This window comes from Mirounga angustirostris, unplaced genomic scaffold, assembly GCF_029215605.1.
Source record: "Mirounga angustirostris isolate CCGP_5_RB_7025 unplaced genomic scaffold, mMirAng1.0.hap1 SCAF_17, whole genome shotgun sequence".
Taxonomy (NCBI): Eukaryota; Metazoa; Chordata; class Mammalia; order Carnivora; family Phocidae; genus Mirounga; species Mirounga angustirostris.
In genome coordinates this window covers 53,927,736-53,947,744 of record NW_026991725.1, presented here as the reverse complement: position 1 = coordinate 53,947,744, position 20,009 = coordinate 53,927,736, and the positions used below count along the sequence as shown (strand labels likewise).

At 44.3% G+C, this 20,009-nt stretch overlaps 1 protein-coding gene across 2 annotated transcripts in view; it reads left to right on the top strand.

The window, feature by feature from the left end:
* Positions 1 to 9,971: 9,971 nt before the first annotated feature.
* The window catches only part of CDRT4 (CMT1A duplicated region transcript 4), a 42,681-nt gene continuing 32,643 nt past the window's right edge, over positions 9,972 to 20,009 (top strand). The window contains exon 1 of one of the 2 annotated variants that reach the window (XM_045889818.3): positions 9,972 to 10,151. The gene's annotated coding sequence lies outside the window, so the exon portion shown is untranslated. Of the gene's footprint in view, positions 10,152 to 10,667; positions 10,787 to 20,009 lie in introns of those variants that run through there. The other variant, XM_054511042.2, reaches the window with a different exon arrangement.

The window sequence follows — 20,009 nt, the reverse complement described above, 5'->3', positions numbered from 1 at the left end:
ACACACAAGGAACATATACTATGGGATCTTTGGTGATGGGCTTTCTTTCACTTAGCACCGTGTTTTCAAGGTTCATCCATGTTACAGCACGTATTCACACTTTGGTCTTTTTTATTTCTGAAAAATATTCCATTGTATGGGTACGCCACATTTTGTTTATCCATTTGTCCAGTGAGGGTCATCTTGGTTATTCTCCATGACAGTGTTTTTGAGAAGAGGAGCAGGACCTGACTTCACTGGGACAACCCTCGCCACTGTGTGGAGAACAAGCTGAAGGTGGGCAGGTGTGGGACCTGGGAGGCTGGTTGGGGGCTGTTGAAATGCAGATGATGACGGGTTTTGGATCCGGGTGTAGCAGTGGAGGTAGTAAAGGGTGACAGTTGGAGAACCTCTAGGTTACATCTGAGTTCTCTTCTCCATCTATACTTGCGAGGCTATCTTGCTCAGCCTCATGGCTTTGAGCATCTTCTGTATACTAAGACTCCCAACTGCATCTCCAGCCCAGATGCCCTCCAGCTGCCTACTTGACATCTCTGTTCATTAGCTCTCTAGTGGGCATCTCCAACTCGACACCTCCCACACTGAACTCTGGATCCGCCTCACCCTAGACCCGTACCCCACCGGCATCCTTCTATGCAACATGGGGCTAGAACTCAAGATCCTGAGATCAAGACCTGAGCTGAGATCAAGAGTCGGATGCTCAACTGACTGAGCCACCCAGGTGCCCCACATCCTTCTATATTTCAGTTGATTACAAGTCCATCCTTCCAGGTGCTTAGGTCAAAACCTTGAAGTCATCTTTGATTTTTCCTCTCTTTTGCTCACCATGGCCAATCTGTCGACAGGAAAACCTGTTGATTCCATCTCCAGCATATATCTAGAATGATGCACTATCATGGCTTTCTTAAATCACTATAGTCATTGGCTAATCTTCCTTCCAGCCTTCTCAACAGACTAGAGGGATCTTTTCAAAATGCAGGGCAGATCATGTCACTCCTTCACTCAAAACCTGCAACAGTTCCCTATTCCATTCAAGAAAAGTCCAAGTCCACACCTTAGTCAACAGGACCTTATGGGATCTGCCCTCCTGTCACCCAGGACCTCATCTGTTATTCCTTTCTCCCTTGCTCTCTCTCTGTTCCAGCTGCCTGGCCTCTTTGCTGTTTTTCAAACTTTCCAGGAACTCCCCTACCTCAGGACCTTTGCACTGGCTGTTCCTCTCCCTAGGATGCTCTTCACCCTGCTATCCACATGGCTATTCCCTCCTGCCCTTCAATCTTTGTTTGAATATCACTGACCAAAGAAGAATGCTATAAACTGGACACTTCACTCACCTTGCTTTACATTTTCTTTTCTCCTAGACCTTGGCAATCCTTTTAGCATCCAACATAATTTGCTTATTATGTTTGTATTTTATTCACTATCTCCTCCTCCCAGGATATAAGGTCCAGGGGGCAGTAACCTTAGTCTGTTTTGTTCACAGCAACAACTACAGTGCCTGGCACATAGTAGTAAATCATGAAATATATTTTGAATCAATCAATGAATTTATCATGTGGCTTTTTATAAAAATGCCACCACAAAGCATATTAGCCACTTAATTCATTTATCCAACAAATATTGATTGAACACATATTTAACCCCAGGAACTGGATTAAACCCTGAGATGCGACTTGCTCCAGACAAAGGAATATTATTCAGTGATAAAAAGAAATGAGCTCTCAAGCCACAGAAAGACATGTAGGAAACTTACGTGCACATTGTTAAGTGAAAGAAGCTAGTCTGAGAAAGCTAGCTTGATTGGCACGATTCCAATTATATGATTTTCTAGAAAAGGCAAAACTCTGGAGATACTAAAGAGATCAGGGGTTGGCAGAGGTTCGGAGGGAGAGAAGGAGGATGATTAGTTGAAACACCGGGTACCTTTAGGGCAGTAGAACTATTCTGTATGGAGTTGCAGTGGAGGATACGTGATATTACACATTTGTCAAAACCCCTGGAAATATACAACACCAAGAGTGAGCCCTAATGCAAGCTATGAATCTCGGTTAATAATAATGTTTCAGTATTGGTCCATCAATCGTGACAAGTATACCACACTAGGGCATGGTGCTAATAATGGGAAACTGTGGGAGAGGGAATGTATTGGAGCTCGCTGTACTTTCTTCTTGGCTTTTCTGTAAAACTAACATTGCTGTTGCTTCTGCTGCAAAAAAGTCTATTAATTAAAACAACAGCACCAACGCTCACTAGCTAACTACTCCTTAAAACCTGTTGTTTTTCCACCACGCCCTGTCTCAATCAGTTTCATCGAGCATCCAGTTATGCCAGGGATCCGGGAATTGACCTTGATACCTTCTCACGTTCAATTTTGCATGTCATGGATCAGCAAGATTTGCTGCTTTGACCTCCTATGCAGTTCTGAATTCACTGCCCCCACCAGCATCCCAGGTCATCAGCCATCACGTGGACTACTTCCATCCTTTTTCACATTGTATCTACCATGACTTCAAAACACAAATCTGAGAGTTTCAGTCCCTGCTTAAAACCTTGATACCTTCCTATTCCTTTTAGGATGAAGACAAAGCTTCTTCATGTGGCTTCTCTTCAATGTCTGCCCCTGGCAACTCTTCCAGGCTCATTTCCCACTGCACGCCCTTGTGTATTTTAGGCATGTCGAGGATCACTTTTTTCCACAACTAACCATTCTGTCCCTTCCCCTAATGATTCCTTCTCCTTTCTCTTTGCTAGATGGTTTCTACTCAATCCTTTCAATTTCAGTTGGATTATCACTTCTTCCGAGAAGTCTTCTCTAATCTAGGATCAACTCTCTACCTTGATGCTCCAAGCAACTTGAGATTGTATGTTTATTCGTGATTGACTGATGCCAGTCTGTAGGCTGTAAAACCATACCTACACTCCCTGAGGGTAGAACAGAACCTGCTTTTGCTGATCATTATTTTTCATGCTTGACCACAGTGCTCAAATAATATTTGTTGATGAGTGAATAAGTAAGTGAACAAAACCTCAAAACATCATTGATGATTTTGAGGATGGTGAATATCCACTCAAGCTTTCACCCTTGGCTGCCATCTTTGCCTTTGGCTTAAAGCAAACAGAGAGACTGTGTCCTTTACTTGGGGGAACAGGGACCTGTTTGGATGATTCAGAATTTCAGAGGGAGCTACACGTGTTGAATCTTTTATTTTAGAATTCTGCTTTTTCGGAAAGCTCACCGACTCAGCTGCAAGTACTCACTCAGTCCGTGATCTCATTCAGGGAGGGAGCATTTTGGATTTAAACACATTTGGCTGTTGAAGAATCCTGATTGCAAAATAGGGTGACTTCATGCTCTTCATTCCCCCCTTCCCCTTTAGAAGAAGCACAGTTTTCTTTACACTGGGCCAGCCTGGTGGGAAGTTCTCTGAAGGAACAGAAAAACAGCATTTAAGAGACATCCAGTTTTAGCTTCATAAAAGGACCATTGTAATAGGGGTTTTACATGTCCATTTGTAATGAAATTTCCATGTGTCTGTTACAGAATGTCACATCATCAGGCATTAGGTTTTGAGTGTGGATGAGGTTATTTATTCTCCCCTTCCTGGGGTTCAGAGATCCACCCGCCTCCTTCCCTACTGAAGTCCTGCCCTGCATTGCATTTGGGAACCTCACGATCCCCTCCATGTACTTTCAGAGGTTTGTTCCTATTTCCATTCATTTATTCATTCAACAAACATTCAGCGCCCACGAGAAGACATAGGCACTGCTTTTGCCATAGTGATTTCCTTGGCTTTCAATGGCTTACTCTTCCTCCTACTAGGGTATAAGCTCCAGGAGGGCAGGGGTCTTTGTTTTGCTCACCGGTGTATCTCCAGTATCTCAAATAATGCCTGGTGCCCAGTGAACACTTGTTGATTGAATGGATGCATGACTCTCTTATGTCAAAATATATTCCAGATTCCTTCCTATGTTTTGCCTGCCTAGCATTCAGCATCCATTTCTTCCTTTTGGGGGGGGATTAGAACCCTGGTTCTCCATGGGGAAAAATCCTCATCTCACTCTCAGACCCTGGGGTGGGGGTGGAGGTGATTCAAGTCACTGAGACTGACTTCCAGGTCTTTTGTTGGAATTCCTGAGAGGAAAACCTCTCTCAGAGGACTTGAAACAGGAAAGTTGTACGTCTGTCACGTCTGAGGGCCACCATAGAGTGACAGCTTGCCTGGGAGTGGAGCCCAGACTGAGGAAAGCAGAGCTTAGAGAAATAGAGAAAAAGTGAGTTCTGATGACATTGCTTTTTCTGCTTCAGCTAGTGTCTATCTGTATTAGTTTCCTAGACCTGTTGTAACAAAGTACCACAAACTGGGTGGCTTAAAAATCCAGTCATTTGGGATTAACGCCCACCCTAATGACCTAATTTTAACTTGATTACCTCTGTAAAGACTCTGTTTGCAAGTAAGGTCACATACACAGGGACTGGGGGTTAGGACTTCCAACATTTCTTCTTTATTTTGAACACAGTTCAGCCCATACCACCATCTCTTGTAGCTGAGAGATTTACATGTTTCAGTTCCATAAAGCAAATCCTGTATTTTGCAGGAAGCCATCCAAATGAGGAACAGACATTTCCATTCATTTTCATGTAACTTTTCTATGTAATTGGGAGGAAGGAGGCTGGAAACAAAACAACAGACCAAGAAACTGGATTTGTGAGGAAGGAGGCAGCGTTGTATATTTCTTGATAAATACATAAATAAATAAATAAACACACATATAAATACACATATATATTTATGTGAATTCTATGTAGTTCTATCACCTACTTATCTATCTTTGTATCTATGTATCTATGTATCTATCTATCATCAATCAATCCTCTATCTATCATTTCTATGCTTATGGTACAGAATTTCAGAGTGCCTATGCTTTCTTTCTCATGTGTTAATCCCAGGATAAAAAACAACAGAACGACATCTAACCTGACTAACATTGCACACCCTCCCCCCTCAAAAGGGATTCCCCTCATTTCCCTGAATGCTATTAAAATCTCCGCCTGAGACTGCTGGTCACCCAGCCCAGCAGCTTGAGATCTGGGAAGAGAGGGGCAGAAGCCAGAGTCGGGGGCTACCCCAGCCTGGGGGAGTTGATGTTACATTCTAGTGGGATTAGTGGAGTCTCCGTGTCATTCTGGGGAAACTGGCCTGATACCATAAGCTCCCTGCCCAAGTTTTAGTGAGAACGCAAGGCGGAGAAAGTTCTTATTTTCATGTTACCCTTGCAGACTGTGCCCACGTACCTAGCATCTCTCACCAGGCTTCCTCAAGATTTTATGTCACTTACTCCCTCTTCCAAAAGGACATGCAATGAGTCTGAATTTTAGTTGTAGTTTTTGGCTGCAGTTGTTCCTATAATATTAATATATCTCCAGTGCTTTCTACACCTCAAACCAGCAGATACCATGAGAGCCTCTATCCTTCTTTTTCTTTTCTTATTTTATTTTATTTTTTATTTATTTAATTTTATTTTTTAATTCTTATGTTAATCCCCATACATTACATCATTAGTTTTAGATGAAGTGTTCCATGATTCATTGTTTGTGCATAACACCCAGTGCTCCATGCAGAATGTGCCCTCCTCAATACCCACCACCAGGCTAACCCATCCTCCCACCCCCCTCCCCTCTAGAACCCTCAGTTTGTTTTTCAGAGTCCATCATCTCTCATGGTTCGTCTCCCCCTCCGATTTCCCCCCCTTCATTCTTCCCCTCCTGCTACCTTCTTCTTCTCCTTTTTTTTTTTTTTCTTAACATACATTGCATTATTTGTTTCAGAGGTACAGATCTGAGATTCAACAGTCTTGCACAATTCACAGCGCTTACCAGAGCACATACCCTCCCCAGTGTCTATCACCCAGTCACCCCATCCCTCCCACCCCACCCCCACTCCAGCAACCCTCAGTTTGTTTCCTGCAATTAAGAATTCCTCATATCAGTGAGATCATATGATACATGTCTTTCTCTGTTTGACTTATTTCACTCAACATAATACCCTCCAGTTCCATCCACGTCATTGCAAATAGCAAGATCTCATTCCTTTTGATGGCTGCATAATATTCCATTGTATATATATACTACATCTTCTTTATCCAGAGAGCCTCTATCCTTCTATCCTTAGCAGCTTTTAGCTCCATTGTGAAGGAAAAATTTTCAATCATTAAACGTACTGCATCAGACGCACCACACACAGGGTGTTTTGAATTTTTTTTTTTTAGAAAAGTCTTTCGAGCTTTCAGGCTGGGTTCTCAGGAAAATGGAAATGACCTCTGCTCTGTCCCAGGAAATGAGAGTTCAGAGCAGCTTCTCACCAAGGGTTGAACAAGTGGATGGATGGTCCCAGGAATCTCAAAGGTGCTCTCTGGGATGTGGGTGAAGTAAGGCAGGAAAATCTGGCTCTGGGGGACAGCTGGATTTGGGTCTCAGTCTGGCTGCTTCGCAGCTGTGTTGTTCGGGATCAGGCCCACTGGACTCAGTTTCCTCATCTAAGAACATTAAAAAAAAAACCACCCCAATTTCATGGGATTGTTTAGAGGTGATGCAGGAGGACTTTATGGGGTTTGGAGTGGGTACCAGCAGGGGGCGTCTGAGAACCAATGCCCCCAGAGCATCTATTCTTTTTTTTAACTTTTTATTGTTATGTTAATCACCATACATTACATCATTAGTTTTTGATGTAGTGTTCCATGATTCATTGTTTGTGCATAACACCCAGTGCTCCATGCAGAACGTGCCCTCCTCAATACCCATCACCAGGCTAACCCATCCTCCCACCCCCCTCCCCTCTAGAACCCTCAGTTTGTTTTTCAGAGTCCATCGTCTCTCATGGTTCGTCTCCCCTTCCGATTTCCCCCCTTTCAGTCTTCCCCTCCTACTATCTTCTTTTTTTTTTTCTTAACATATATTGCATTATTTGTTTCAGAGGTACAGATCTGAGATTCAACAGTCTTGCACAATTCACAGCGCTTACCAAAGCACATACCCTCCCCAGTGTCTATCACCCAGTCACCCCATCCCTCCCACCCCACCCCCCACTCCAACAACCCTCAGTTTGTTTCCTGCGATTAAGAATTCCTCCTATCAGTGAGGTCATATGATACATGTCTTTCTCTGATTGACTTATTTCCCAGAGCATCTATTCTGTGGGGACTTGCTGCTGCATCCTGTGCCCGGGGTCGGCTTTCCATCTCAGAACTTTGATCTACAGATACTCCAAAAGGTTAATCCATTGTTGAATGAAAACCAAATTGAACTTGATCAAATGATCAGTACTATGTTAAGGGGTTGGTGAGCCCTATCATAATTTAGGGACTCAAAGACTGGTTCTGCTACTCTCTAGTTGTATGTCTGGAAGCGAATTATGTACTCTTTCTGTGCCTCAGGCTCTTCGTCTGTAAAATGGAGCACGTATCTTATAAAGTTGTTGTTAGTTGCTAAGTTAGCACTTGTAAAATGTTTAGATCAGGGCCTGGCACATAATAAATTTTCAATAAATTTTAGCTATTATTATAAACCCCCAATTTGGAAGGAGCTAATAACCCCAAGAGTGGCTTTCAGCTGGGGAGGGTGGGTAGGGGATCATATTGGAATCATGATGTTTAATTTCTGGTATTTATTTATTTGAAACCTCAAATAACATGAAGGATTTCTCTTTTCATTTTTCAAAAGAAGTATTAGATTAAAAAAAGGTTGTCCTGCTACACAATAAGATTAGGCTTGCCTATTACTGTGTGCGTTATTCATTTCTTGCTCCGTGTGGTAGTGAGTATATTCTTCTTTTTTTAATTTTGTATTTTTTAAAAGATTTTATTTATTTATTTGACAGAGAGAGACACAGCGAAAGAGGGAACACAAGCAGGGGAAGTGGGAGAGGGAGAAGCAGGCTTTCTGCTGAGCAGGGAGCCCAATGTGGGGCTAGGACCTGAGCCGAAGGCAGACGCAGACGCTTAACAACTGAGCCACCCAGGCGCCCCGGTAGTGAATATATTCTATGTCAAATGTTTTCTGCATGTAAATGGAACTATTCTCCATACCAAGCCTGGCTAATCCAGCTTACAAAGAAGAAGCTGATAGCAAAACTCTTACATTTGCATGGTCCTTGGACAGTTTATGAACATTTCCAAATCTATTCTTTAATTTAATGCTCAAAGCATCCTTGCAAATTGAAGAGGGCAGGTGTTACTGCGATCTTTCTTATATAATGAAGAAATCGTGCCGCCCCCCCCCCCCCCTCCCGGCCCGAGAAAGAGAGGGACATTCCTAAGCTTCCTAGGTTAGTAGGAGGTTCCTGGAGCAGAATACTTTGCCTGGGGCTTCTAGGTGACCAGTGTCCAGGCGAGAAATATGCTAAGAAGAGACTACTGTTGTGGTGGGTCCGTAGGCAGAGACACGTCTTATGGAATTATTATAGGCACCCAGCATCCTATAATCCAGGGCCGGAAAGGAAATGGAAAGATATCAAGTTTTTCTCCCATAAAAAAGCCACCATCTCCTGGCATTGATCCATCTGAAAGGAATTTGGCAACAAAGTAGCAATTTATCAGCAGTCATTTCCCGAATGCTTTCTGGGTAGGACTTTGATGTATTTGCAGGGGCTGTTGGAGGTCAAGAGAGCCAGAGGACACTCCAGGGTTCCTAGAAAAGTAAAATGTAGAAACGACAAGTTTCCAAACTCGCTGTGATATCTTTGATGCGCACGTTGGAAGTGCAATGCTTTTATGCTCCACGTTATGGGTCTCCGGGGAATTGCAAATTCATACAATGAGATACCTATCACTACAGACCTATTGGAATGGCCAAAATCTGGAACACTGATGATACCAAATATTGGTGAGGATACAGAGCAAGAGGAACGCTCATACATTGCTGGTGGGAGTGCAAAATGGTACAGCCACTTTGGAAGGCAGTTTGGTGGTGTCTTACAAAACGGAACATACTCTTACTACTTGATCCAGCAATTGTGTTCCTTGGTATTGATCCAGATGAACTGAAACCCATGTCCACACAAAAAGCGGCACACAGATGTTTCTAGCAGCTTTATTTATAATTGCCCAAACTTGGAAGCAGCCAAGATGTCCTTTAGTAGATGAATAGATAAATAAATTGTGGGACAGCCAGACAATGGAATATTATTAGCATTAAAAAGAAATGAGTTATCAAGCCAGGAAAAGACACAGAGGGACCATAAACGCATATTAATTATGAGTGGAAGAATCTGAAAAAGCTGCATACTATGTGATTCCAACTTTATGATATTATGGAAAAAGCAAAACTATGGAGACAATAAAAAAAAAATCAATGGTTGACAGGGGATGGGGAAGGGAGGTAAATGTGTGGAGCATAGTGGATTTGTAAGGCAATGAAAATATTCAGGATAATATTATACTTGATCTTAGCCAAAAGGCCGAGAAGCGATCTAGATAGTATTATAATGACAGAAATATGTCATACATTTGTCCAAACCCATAGAATATATGATTCCAGGAGTGAAACCTAAGATAAATGATGGACTTTGGGTGATGATAATGTGTCAATGTAGGTTCATCAATTGTAAAAAATGTACCACTATGCTGGGGGATGTTGATCATGGGGGAGGTTATGCAGGTGTGGGGGCAGACAGTATATGGGAAATCTCTGTAACACCCTCTCAATTTTGTTTAAACTGGAAACTGCTCTGAAAAAAAAAAGTCTTAATAAAAAGTAATGCTTTTCAATATACTAAGAGTGTAGTGCAATGTAACTGCACTATTTTAATTAACTATGGGATTTCTAAAAAAGTAAACATTCAATAAGGCACAGTGGGAAGTGGGGCAGGCACACTGTCAACCTTTTATGTCTTGGGTAGAGCAGTAACTAAAACACAGTTGCTATCCTCAAGAAGCCATTGACCCACTAGAGTAAACAGACGTGAAGAGCCAACAATATTACAATGAGGTAAGTATGAATGGCACGTTAGGGGAGGTCCGAAGAAGGAGTGGTGAGCTTTGCCTGGTGGGATCAGAGAAGGCCTCACAGAGGTGGAGAAGTTGGCATTGAACGATGGGTAGAACTTTGCAAAGTAGAGGAGGAGACAGCATGCACGTTCCTGATGTAGCTGCAAACGGTGAGCACCATGGAGCGTCACACTGATACCACTTACTTGGCTCATAGGGAAATACTATGATGTGGCTTTAGTTCCTGTGGGGCAAGATTTTGCTTTCGCTTTCATGCCTCCAACCCCTTGTGAGGCACTTAAGTCCTTCCTCCTCCTGCTTGGTTCTGGGGACTGACGAATGAAATGGTAGATGTCCCTAGTTGATGGGTCAGTGAGGGTCCCCAGTGGAGGCCATCTTGATGCAGGGTCTCTTCCTCTCGGCGCTCCAGGACTCTTGATTCAGAGAATCTGTTCTTTTTCCTGTCTCGCCTCCCATTCCCTCTGCCAGCACCCTGGGTAGCTCCAGAATTTCTTCTGGGAATGAGAACTTATATTAACTCTTGCCAATGAAAAATGGAATTAACTATGTGGATCTCTTGCAAAATAAATTACGTAGAGCATTCCAAAGATAAGAGATTCCGATGGGTTTGCCTGCTATTCTGGATAACTATATTATAACATTCTTTCTTGAGTTGAAAGCTGAAGATTGACTAGGTGAGATATGTCTTGGGCTCCAGCTTGATAACACGATTCAAAACTGGGAGCTTTGATGCACATCTAAGAGAAGTAACAGGCAGCCCGATCAACTAGGGACACCAGAACTGGTAAGAAAGTGCTGGAGGAGTCGGTGGAGGAGGACTTGAGTCTGTAATGGCTTGGTGTTTAATGCTGTCTTTGCTGTTCAGCATTTCCTTAATAACCTGATTTGTTGAGAGATCTACTACTCTCTTGAGGTGTTGGCCTCTAGAAGGGAGAACATGAAGGAAAAAATAAAGAGGAAGCATGTCTCGATCTATGTAGGTATCGGTCCTCTGTCTATCTAGATCTCTCTCTACTTGGTCAGTTGTCCAATCTATCATTATCTGTTATTTATTACATGTATCTTTCACCTATTCTTCTTTTTGTCTAATCTTTGGCATATATTTGGAAAGATAATTCAACAGATAGTTTCCTTTAAAAAAAAAACAACAGCTTTATTGAGATATAACACATTCCATGCAATTCACCAACTTAAATTGTACAACTCAATGGTTTTTTTAATATTAACAGAATTGTGAAACCATCCCCACAGTCAAGTTTTAAGGCATTGTTATCACCCCAACAAGGAACCCAACAGCCTTTAGCTGTCACTTCCCTGATTGCTCCACCTTCCCCTTGCCTCCCGCCCCCTCCCCCCCCCCACCCGCCCGTCTTTGGCAACTACTACTCTACCTTCTGTCTCTATGGGTTTGCCTATTCTGGACATTTATATGAGATGGTATCTTTTGTGATGGGCTACTTTCACTTAGCTTAATATTTTCAAGGTTTACCCACTTAGTAGCTATTTTTCTTAAGAAGCCCTTATGAGTCAGGTGAGATGTAATAAAACGTTCTCCCTGTCATTGAGTTTATGGGAAGTAGGGAAGCAAACTCTGCAGGCTGTATTGCCTAATAAAGTATTGTTGAATTAATTTTGCCTTATTTAAACTAAGGTGTTAGCACTGAATCTCCCACTAGGATTGGGACACAAGTCCTCTCCTCCAAAATGAAGTACTGGTAAAGAGGATAGGTTCTGGAGTCGAATTGCCCGGATTCAAATTCTAGCTCTGCCCACCCACCTCACTGCTACTTGTGTGACCTTGAGCAGGTTATTTAATCTTCCTGAGATTCGTTTCCTCTTCTGAAAAATGGAGATTAAAAATTGTACCTAATTTCTAGGATGGCCATGAGGACCAAATGAGATAATAGATGGGAAGCTCTCGACATATTGCCTAGCCCCTGATAAGCCCTCAAGAAAGGCTGACAATCATTGTCATTAATTTTTCAAAGAGCCACAGCCCGTTAGGCATACAAATGACTATACTACAATATAAGTTCATCAAAAGACCTATGATCAAAGAGCCCTGGGGCACAGTGAAGGGAGAAATCAATTTTGAGCAGGGTGGGGGCCGGGGGAGGGGAGGATTTTTTTTTTTTCAGGATTGCAACCAAGTTCCAGACCTACTGTTGTATTTTAAAGATTTTCACATTCAACGCTTTTGAGCAGGCACGTGCCCTTACCACTCCTTAATGAAGTAGGCTCATTTGTTTGGAACATTTATGTTCCTAGCCTGCTCCTTGAGGCCTTTGAGTTCTGTGCCACACGGTGCAAGATGGCCTTTGACCTGGAACTTAAAGGCTGGCTCTGAATTACCTAGACAGAAAGCAGAAGGGGGCAGAAAGAGGGTGTGGGCATTTCTCATTGACTTACTTCAAAGTATACAATCCTACCACATGATTAGTGTCACTCTTCTCCATACTTCCTTTTTGGAATTAGTTTTTCTATAATAAACAAGTCATGCAGGCACCTGGTACAACGAACTACAGAACGAAAAGCAAGTCTCCTATTTTTGGCCTGTGGTCTTCCTTTCCTTCCTTGGTTGCAGCTGGAATTTTGGAATTTTGTAGCACTCCAGAAGCCAATCACCTGTGCATGTCCAAACATCTAAATATGCACCTATCTCCTCTCTTCCCTTCAGTTTTTTTAATTTTATTTTATTTATTTTTATTTTTATTTTTTTAAAAGATTTTATTTATTTATTTGAGACAGAATGAGAGAGACAGAGAGCACATGAGAGGGGGGAGGGTCAGAGGGAGAAGCAGACTCCCTGCCAAGCAGGGAGCCCGATGTGGGACTCGATCCAGGGACTCCAGGATCATGACCTGAGCCGAAGGCAGTCACTTAACCAACTGAGCCACCCAGGCGCCCCGAGTTTTTTTTTATTTTTTTAAAAGATTTTATTTATTTGAGAGAGAGAGAGAGAGAGCATGAGAGGTGGGAGGGTCAGAGGGAGAATCACACTCCCCGCTGAGTAAGGAGCCCGATGCTGGACTCGATCCAGGGACTCCGGGACCATGACCCGAACTGAAGGCAGTCGTTTAACCAACTGAACCACCCAGGCGCCCCTGTTTTTTTTTTTTCCCCACAAGGGCAGCACTTTGAAAATATTTTAAAAATAAAAAGTGAAAAAAACCCACCAAAAATGAAAACAGAGCCCAGAACCCTGTGGTTTTGTTTTTGTTTTCACTTTTATTACAGAATTTTCTCCAATGTACACATGAACAGAGACACAAGTACAATGAACCCTCACATAACCACTGACCAGCTTCCGCAGTTATCTATTTTTGCCCATATTTTTCATGTATAACCTGCTTTCTTTGATTTTGCTTGCTTTCCCTTGGGGTTATAGTATTTTAAAGGTGTTACATTTTTACCTGAATATTTATTGTGATCATTGTATATAGAGATTTGCCTCATTCACTTAAACAGAGACATAACATTTCCATTACATGGATATTCCATATTTTATTTTATTTTTTTATTATTATTATTTTTTAAAGATTTTATTATTTATTTGACAGAGAGAGAGACAGTGAGAGCAGGAACACAAGCAGGGGGAGTGGGAGAGGGAGAAGCAGGCTTCCTGCAGGGCAGGGAGCTCGATGTGGGGACTCGATCCCAGGACCCTGGGATCATGACCGGAGCCGAAGGCAGACGCTTAACGACTGAGCCACCCAGGCGCCCGATATTCCATATTTTCATCAGCCCCTCTCCCCCTCTTTGAGCAGCATTGAGTTCATTTACAGACTCTTAACATCATAAACAATGTCACCAGATGCAGTTAGTTTCAGACCATTATGTTATTATTTGACCTTACCCATTCTCCTGCCTGGGAAATAGAATTATAGTGTAGAATTAATATTCCCCACCAAGAGCTGGAAGTTCTGTACATAGTTCAGTGGAGAAGACATTGCATTGCATTTTGCTGCCCCACTCCCTTGATATGAGTTTATTCAGCTACGATTAGGTTCAACTGTGAGTGGCAGGAAATCCCAAACAGTGGCTTAAGCCAGATAGTAGTTTATGATAGAAGTTCCTTTCTGTCTCATGTGAAAACCTAGATGTACTGGCTCCAGCGTGGGAGTGACCCTCCACAGTGTCAAGAACTTGAGCTCTTCAACTCATTGTTCTGCTATCTGTGGCTTCCATTCCCAAAGTCATCATATGGTACAAAATGGCTGCTCTAGCTCCAGCTATCATTTGTGTATTCCAGGCAGCAAAAAAGAGGAAAGGAAAGAAAAAAGGTACACTCCTTCTTTAGGGACCTTTCCTGAAAGTTGCACATACCACTTCCACATACATTTCATGGGCCAGAACTTAGTCTCATGGCCATCTAGTCACAAGGGTGGTTGGGAGACATGGTCTTTATTTGCGGGTGGATGTGAACTCAGCTAAAAATCAGATCTAAGCATTGCACTGCTAGTGTGTGAACAAGGTGTTGTGGGAGCTACCAATATGCCTGAAGGGAGATCAGGAAAAGCTTCCCAGAGGAGATCATACTGGACCTTGCCTAAGGCAGGCAAAGTTTGCTTTTTTATGAGATTAAACAAAAATAAGCTGGGAATTAATGGGAAATTCAACTTAAAAATTGAAATTGTTTCCAAACCTTTCTCATTTTCTAAGAAATTTTGTATTCATTCCTTAGCAAGAGTTACTAGCCCAGCTCTCAGGAATTATTTGTTGGGTGGATGAATGAATCAAGGGAAAGTGCTGTTGGGAATGGACGCCCAAAGCTGAGAGTATGCGTAGTTACTGTGGCAGACTTTATTTTCTGAAGATACCATGACAATCCCTCTCACCTCACGTGCTCTTCTGCAGTTTGTCCTTGTCATTGCTCCAGAAGGTGTGATCTATTGTACCACCCTTGTGAATCTGGGCAAATGCTGTGACTCCTCTGGCCAATAGAACAGGGTGGAGGTGAAGCTGTGCAAGTTCTAGGGAAGTCCTTAACTGGCCTTGTGGTTTCTACCTCCTGCCTATCGTGACTATCGTGCTGGTGAGGAGCCCAAGCCACATGGACAGGTCTGGAGGATGAGACACCATGGGGAGAGAGAAAGGAAGGGAGAGACTAGGGAGCATCAGGATTCCAGACAAGGAATAAAGAAGTCATCTTGGAAATAGACGCTTTAGTTCCGCTGCCCTGGCTGATGCCAACGTGGATTGGAGAACTGTCCAGCTGAGCCCTCCTTGAATTCTGGACCCACAAGTGCTCGAGTGAAATAAATGTGGTTCATAGCTCAGCCATGGATCTCTGGAAATCTGCCTAAAGACACTATATTATGGGGTATGCTGGATTGTTCCTGGCAGAGCCCTGCATGAAGGGCCTGTGGAGAACATCTGGGGAGGGCTGCGGATGTGGCCAAACATAGCTATGGGAGTGAGTCTCGTGTGGCCTCCAACAACCATTCCACACCAAAGGAAGAGGGCTCCTTAGAGACATTATCTTATATTTTAGATGCACCCAGAACAGCCTGTTATAAAAATACAAGGGCGCTATCAAGCACATCTAGGCTCATGTCAAAAGAACTCAGGAACCAGCTTGAAGAGGTTCTAACTGGCTAGAGAAGGGACAGTTTGAGCATTTGTAAGAATAAGGGCTGCATAAACATTTCAAATTTGTTTAAGTCTAAGTTCATCACAAAACCCAATAACTTCAGTCACTTTTGGAGCATGCAAAATATCCAATTTATTATTTTGAAGACTGATAAATAAAAGAAAATAAATCCATGAGTTGTCCCACTTTTCCCATGTACTGAGCCTCATGTAAGCAAAGAGTTGATGAGGAGTGTCTTCTTCCAGATGTATTCTGCATAAAAAATAGGGAAGGAATGATAGAATGAAGATGCCAATTTGAAACTCACGATGAAGTAACTTTTCTCATCCGCAATCATTAACAGCTGCTAACATCACAAAAGGAGAGACAACTCGGCATTACATTCCTACTACTTACAACACTGTCTATGGAAAAGTGAAACCGGACCCAGTCCAGGCTGTAGATCTTACTAGAAGATCAGGAAACTGTTTCTTCTACAAGTAAGGATACAACATGAGAGAGGGAAGTAAACCTGTGCAATAAAAGGGATATCAGCTGATTGCAACACAACTGATTCCACAATTCCTCCTGGCCTTTATGCCACTCAGGGTGTATGCTTTAAGATTTGGCACTGTTGGGTGCCTGGGTGGCTCCGTTGTTTAAGCGACTGCCTTCGGCTCAGATCATGATCCCGGAGTCCCAGGATCGAGTCCTGCATCGGGCTCCCTGCTCAGGGGGGAGTCTGCTTCTCCCTCTCCCACTCCCCCTGCAGTCCCTCTCCTGCAGTCTCTGTCAAATAAATAAATAAAATCTTAAAAAAAAAAAAAAAAACTTAAAAAAATAAAAAAAATAAATAAAATCTTAAAAAAAAAAAAAAAAGAGGGCGCCTGGGTGGCTCAGTTGGTTAAGCGACTGCCTTCGGCTCAGGTCATGATCCTGGAGTCCCGGGATCGAGTCCCGCATCGGGTTCCCTGCTCGGCAGGGAGTCTGCTTCTCCCTCTGACCCTCCTCCTTCTCATGCTCTCTCTATCTCATTCTCTCTCTCAAATAAATAAATAAAATCTTTAAAAAAAAAAAATGCTGGTACTACTGCCAAGTGCCGGTTCTTTCTTAACCTGCTATTTGCATTCTCAAGGGAACTGGATTGTTTCAGGCCATGCCACAGGCCGGAGGTCAGGCAGTAGACTGCCTGATTTGATTGCATGTCCTTTTTGGACTTGTTGAACTGGAGAGACAGGGCTGTGGGGGTACCTTACTGGGACGGGTTGATGTGTGCTGGTGCTTGACACCCCAGAAGCAAGCTGGGGACCCACAGGGAGAGCTGATAAACTTCTGAGCCAAAGTATTGATCTCTTCCTGATTTTCTTTTCAGTTTTCATAGAAAATCCAAGTGTGTGGGCCAAAGAGATACATCTACGTCCAGTTAGTCAGTGATCTGGGGAGAGGTGAGGAGAAAGAACAGCGTATGTAGGAGAGGTAGGAGCTGGGGGTCTGGGTAAGCCCACCACGGATTCTGAGTGGGTTCTCACATTGAACTGATGTGGAGAGCTAACTGGTTTCCCCTTATTTTTTTTTCTTTCTTCCTTTTTTTTAGAGAGAGCGAGAGAGCATGAGTGAGGGCAGGGGGAAGGGCAGAGGGAGAGGGAGAGAATCCCAAGCCGACACTGTGCTGAACATGGAGCCCAATGTGGGGCTCAAGCTTACAACCCTGAGATCATGACCTGAGACAAAACCAAGAGTCAGACATCCAACCGACTGAACCACCTGGGCACCCCTGATTTCCCCTTCTTTTTTTTTTTTTTTTTAAAGATTTTATTTATTTATTTGAGAGAAAGAATGAGACAGAGAGAGAGAGCACGAGATGGCGGAGGGTCAGAGGGAGAAGCAGGCTCCCCGCCGAGCAGGGAGCCTGATGTGGGACACGATCCCGGGACTCCAGGATCACGACCTGAGCCGAAGGCAGTTGCCCAACCAACTGAGCCACCCAGGCGCCCTCTTTTTTTTTTTTTAATGTGAGATTTTATTTATTTATTAGAGAGAGAGAGAGCACATGAGAGGGGGGAGGGTCAGAGGGAGAAGCAGACTCCCCGCTGAGCAGGGAGCCCGATGTGGGACTCGATCCCAGGACTCCAGGATCATGACCTGAGCCGAAGGCAGTCGCCCAACCAACTGAGCCACCCAGGCGCCCCTGATTTCCCCTTCTTTTTTTTTTTTTTAAAGATTTTATTTGTTTGCGAGAGAGAGAATGAGAGACAGAGAACATGAGAGGGAGGAGGGTCAGAGGGAGAAGCAGACTCCTTGCTGAGCAGGGAGCCCGATGTGGGACTCGATCCCGGGACTCCAGGATCATGACCTGAGCCGAAGGCAGTCGCTTAACCAACTGAGCCACCCAGGCGTCCTGATTTCCCCTTCTTAACGGCATACATTCTGGAGTTGGCACGTCTGATTCTTCTACTGAGGAACTGTGTATCTATGCACCGCTCACTTGACTTCTCTGTGCCTCAGTTTCTTCATTTGTGAAATGGGGATTAAAATAGTAGAACCTACATGTTAGGTCCATGTTGCAGATTTTGAACATTGGATCAGTGTGTGAAAAGCTGAGAACAGTCCTTGGCACATGTGACTGAGAGCCAGCTCTTGAACCCTGGGTGCCTTAGCTCATTCTGCACTGAACGAAGGGAAGGAACCATGCGCAGCATCTGCCTGTTGGGAGGTGACAAGGAGGGCCGGTGACCAGGCTGGCGAGGTACACTGAGGGACCTTGGCAGCCTATGGGCGTCTCCAGGCTGGTGAGCACCAGGGTGGCACAAAGACCTGCTTTGCACACTCGCTTGGCTTGTCCCTCTCACAGCCAATGGAAGCCGGTGGGTGAGCCCAGATGTACATTATGCTGACTCGTGGGGAATTTGCTGCCCACAGAGGAGGGAAAAATGCACCTCCTTAAAGCCAACAAAGGCCAGGCCAGGCCTGTGGGAGGAAAATAACTCGGGCTATAGATTTTCTTTCCGAGACTTGGGGTTTCGCCATGAACAACATAGACACGGATGTGATTAGCATCATGGCCTCCTGAAACACCGTGTGTGTACTGTCAGGTGTCAGGGCTGATGTCACTCCTCAATGTCACTCTGGTTCTTTAACTGATTGGTCCAGAGGTCTGGCTCCCAGCTGGGCCCCAGCCCCTGTTACCTGCCGTGCTAGGCCTACTAGTAGCTCAAACAACTCCTTTGAGCCGCCCAAGGCTTCAGAGGTTTCATCTTTGGAGGTTCTTGTGAAACCGTGGGTCACCTGCCATCCTCCCCACTCCAAACCTAGCCCTGCCCCTGACCTTTGTATACAAAGATGTCCACAGTCTTCCCTAGACTTGTCAGGAGGCAGGATGGAATTTTCTTAGACCTCATTTCCTTTCTTGCTCATGCATGCCCTAGAGCATCTCCCAACAACCAGGCCAGGGACCCTCCATCCTTGTTTGGAGTATCCTCCATGACACCTGAGGAGAGGCTGGAGCCATGGCCCCACTGGCGTGGGAATTATGGCGTGGGAATGCATGCAAAGACCTGATTCAGGACGGAGCAAGGCAGCAAGGAAGGGTCTGAGTGGGGCTTTGGCTCATGGGCAGTCAGGACGGCTGGGCTTATGTAATGGGCAGAGAGAAGACATGTCAGAGGAATTACCAGTAGGGCCAGATGACTCTGTAACAGACAAGTCCAGCCTGGCTCCGGAGCGCTGTCCCAAGTTGACGCCTGCAATGTTTCCAGCTGGCTCTGTGCCTGTCCTCCTTGAATCCTGGAGGATCTTTCAGAGTTGGGGGTCACAGGTGAGATTAGAAGCTGCATGCACAGCCCACTGCAAATGTGGACAGGTCACTGGAGTGGAGGGGGAGGGGGTTGATTCCAAACAGCTTCTTGGTGACAACAGTTCTCTCTCCTGTTCATCCAAAGAGCATTCTGTTTCAGAAGAATGCTGTAAGGAGCTTGCCAGAAAGGTAAATTCCTGGGCTCCACCCTTCAGGTACTGAATCAGAAACTCCAGGCTGGGACCAATAATCTGTGTCCTAATAAGCTCTCTAGATGATTCTGGCACCAAGGAAGTTGACCACTGGTCTCATCCATCTCTGTCCCTGGCCAGGTGTGGTGCAGGATAAATATGTGTTAAAATGAAGAGAATCCATGTCTCGTCTTCTCCCCTGCCATCAGAGATCCCAAATGAGATCATGCCCGGCACATAGTAGGCGTTTCACTGAGGGGGCAGGAAGGATTGTTCCAGCGCCAGGGTTTGAGGACTGTGTGGCTCACCGAGGAGGAAGAGAACAAGGACAGGAGATTCATGGGTGGGGGAGCATGGTGACTGATGATGTCATAATGCCCCCATTTACACTGACGTCAGATACCTGGACCACCCAAGAGGGTGGTAGAGAAAGGATGGCTGGCAGCTGTGA